Source organism: Pristiophorus japonicus, chromosome 8 (genome assembly GCF_044704955.1).
Source record: "Pristiophorus japonicus isolate sPriJap1 chromosome 8, sPriJap1.hap1, whole genome shotgun sequence".
Lineage (NCBI taxonomy): Eukaryota > Metazoa > Chordata > Chondrichthyes > Pristiophoridae > Pristiophorus > Pristiophorus japonicus.
Window position 1 is genome coordinate 199,871,720 of NC_091984.1, and position 3,817 is coordinate 199,875,536.

Genomic DNA, 3,817 nt, shown 5'->3' on the forward strand with positions numbered 1-3,817 from the left:
TACGGTGTTTTATCTCAAATTTGAAGCCTGATTTTTTTTTTAATTGCTGCTTTATTTTAGACTAAGCTGAAACACTTAGCTTTTCAGATCAACAAAAGTGATTCTGTAATGATTTGCTGCCTGTTTTGAATTGACTGTTTGTGATAATGCATTTGGTACAAATAGAGAACATTGGCTGTTTCATATATGTCATAATCATGCACTTAGAGGGATGAAGATTATTTATACTGTCCACATTTCAAAACCGGGTTAGCAATTTACCTAATTAGATAATCTGCACTCACCTATTTCATTAGTATAACTTTTGCTTTTGGGGAGAGGGAGGCACAGAAATAATTTAATATATTAACATACTAGAAACCTTGATTAAAAACGGATGCCTTTTCTGTTGAATGGTATAGTGTGGATAAGTCATTGTAGCAGAATAAAGTGCCTGAGCAGCTTATGGTGATACATTAACTAAATGAATGTTTAAGAAGCCACGTGTTTTCTTCAAGTTGGAAGATTTAACCCTATTACTGGTTGTACTATAAGTTGTTTGAATGAAAAGTATTGCAATGATCTTAATTCTGCTTTTTTGAAGATTTTGTGCCCTTCAATGCTGACCCAGTTTTTCTTCTCTTCTGATTTCCACTTCACCCTCCCAGCCACATACATAGTGTGGCTGAGAGAATGGGCAATCTGCTGCCACTTGGCTTTCAAAGCAGCTTGTCATATCTAGTCTCAGAAAATTCTTGGCTGCAGTAATCAAGGTATTTGGTCCACAGGCTAACCTTATGTTAAGGATTCTTATTTTCACTTGGCCATCAGAATGATATAGAAAGTACCTGCACTTAACAGCTTGAATGCATGACCACTGGCACAGTTATTTTGGCCTCGTGTTGCAACCCACAATCTTGAAATGCCTATCTGTAATACTTGCACATCAAGCAATAAGTCTTGATTGATTTATCAGCAGTCATACAGCAGAATTTCTGCTTTATAATTATTATACTGCATTTATTTTATGAAGGAACATATAATGTAAACTTCACGGTAACCTTTTTACTTTTGAATACAATAAATTTCAGTACACTTTGTGTTGACATGTAATGAATGACACCCATGCTGAGAGATTTTACACATCTTATGCAGGTTATACTATGCTCATTGTGAGATGCTCCTCAATACCACTGTGCATATCAAGGACTCGGAACCATGCTTGCCAATTTGAATAACGACTTGGAGAGAGCAGGAATGTCTCTTATGGGGTCGAGTTGGTTTCAAGATGACATGCCTAACAATGAACATTTTGAATCAAGGCAACCTTCTGTGGCAGACTTGGTAATGTGCTACCTAATCTAGGCAGGTCCATAGTACTCCAGAACACTGTCAATGATTAACCAACAACCTGGCCCCACAAAATGGAACAGAATAACAGACTTGTTGCTGGAATTCTTCATATATTGCTGCAGATAAGTGGAAGCTTACCAGTGCTGTGCGGGTAAGTTGCACAGTTTAACTGGTTAAATTCCACAAGTACACCTGGTCAACTTATGGGTGTGGTGTGTCTCTATAGGGAATATGCACTTCATATTGGGCAAACAGAAACTCTAGTCTGGATTTCTCAGTGGTTTGATTTGGAGACTATCTAATACATGGCAAAGCTCCTGACAGATGACCAAAATAAAACTTTTGGGACATAATCATGACAAGCTCAGAGAAATTGGGAGCGGATTACCTTGAAATATGACCAATATATATTTTAATTGTAAATATTCCAGCATGTTTATTGTGAACTGGAGATGAAAAGCTGATTAATGTATAAGACATCACTAACAAAATTGTTTAAAGGAATGTGAACATGTACTCCTTGTTGCGCTCAGCAAATAGGACCAATAGGATGCAGTAACTTACCAATATATAATTATATATTTTACAGAAAACTTCATGGATGAATTCTCTCTCTTTCTAGGTCGGTACTTTAAAACCAGTATAATCTTTACCAGTTTTTACAGAAAATGTTGGAACTATTATATGTCTAAGCATAAAGTAGGTTTGCTTCAATTTTGGTACTTCGCCTAATATTTCTGAACATAGGTATATGTCGAGGATGAATGGTATGTTGTGGCCTGAGAGCATTGAATTACATAAGCCAAATAGTTCCCAAAATCAGCAAGCATCCCATGAGAGTATGCAGCTGGTAGAGGTGAAAATATGTAAAACTGCTATGCTATGCCATACCAGAACAGTGGAAAAAGATAACTTCAGCACTTGCCTTAGGAAACCTGTTCAAGGTGTGAAACTTGTACATTTAGAGTAATAGCCTTCTGACTGCAGACACTGTGTTACCTGCTCTGCCATCTTGTCCCAAGCAGCCTAGACAGCTGCCTTCTGAGAAGAATGTTCCTCCAACCCAAAGATTATATGCCTATTACTCTCCTAATGTTCCTGACATTGCTTTGAAGGCCAAATCTGAAAAGTCCTCCCTTGCAGTCTCCTGGGACATTAAACATCCATAACCAAACTGGACTCCACTACAACAGGGAGTGCAGATGACCCCTTAAAGCATGACAGCTGCACTTCTGGGCTAGATAATATACACCTCTACACTCTTGGAATGTGGCCCAATCACTGCTGGGCATGCTTCTACGCTTGCTCTAGATTTTTTCAACTTCAGAATTTTAAATCCCTCATTGAGGAGTCCCAACTCCCTATGCTCTCAAGTGTTCACATTAACCTTGATATCTTGTAGGCTTTTGGTAACTGATAAGAACAGAATAACTTTCCTGTTGATTATTTTTAACTACTACAATTATCCTATGCTTCCAAAGCTGTTGAGCAATAGTGCATAACAATTTCAGGTATTGTTTATGTTTAAATTAAGCAAATTTATTTAACAAAATATGAATAACTAGCTCCTTGAAAAGAAAACAAATCATAATCTAATCCTAAACTATTCTTTTGTAGATTAAATATATATATGCAGTGCTTGTATATCTTACCACTGAGAGCTGATAGTTGCTTAGACTGTTATCTTGAGAATTTCATAGATTCCAATATTTAAGCAGTTACAGTAGCTCCTTAAGTATCCCTGAAAACAATTACAGGATTTCAATATCCGTCAACCATATTTGAAAATAAATGACTAATATGTATGACTGAACAAATCAGTCCCCATTTAAAAGTACCTTGGTTCCTCTTGAGCCATTCAGACAATCAAACCAAACTTGAAATATTAGTATCGTTTTTTTTATTTGTTGGGATGTGGACAACGTGGGAAAGCAACATTTTTGCCAGAAGTATGCTTGAATCGTGGAAATGAGTGGACCTTCAAAATTCTGAGATATCCTATCTACCGTGGTGGTGCACTTCTCTGCAGAAATGTGCCCCGATATACACATCTCCATATACCATTAATGCTGCTTCAGGTTAATTAGCAAACCAGTGCACTCTCCTTTAACATGCGATTAGTCTATTAAGAACTGCTGCTCCTCCTAATTTTGCACCTTTTACCCAATCACTTATTGGTCTGCCTCCTTGTGCCCTTTTTGAATGCAGTGAATATATGGCAATTAAAGGAAACGGCTTGCATTGTAAAATTCAGCTTCTCGGCCTTTTGGCTAAGATCAAGTGTAGTACCGTTTCTGACCAGCCACCATGACCTCATGGTGGTTTCTCCCTGGTCAGGAAGGTATATGCTTGCATTTTTGGAAACAGGAGGTGGGTGGGGAGGGTTGACCCATCCACCTCCACGGAGGTGTGTGGGGGACCTGACCCATCCACCTCCATGGCACGAACCTGGTATTGCAGTACTTCCAGGAACGGTGCAGTGGCT

At 38.2% G+C, this 3,817-nt stretch overlaps 1 pseudogene; it reads left to right on the forward strand.

Moving 5' to 3' along the window:
- Window positions 1-3,582: 3,582 nt before the first annotated feature.
- On the forward strand, window positions 3,583-3,817 carry LOC139269889 (U2 spliceosomal RNA; annotated as a pseudogene).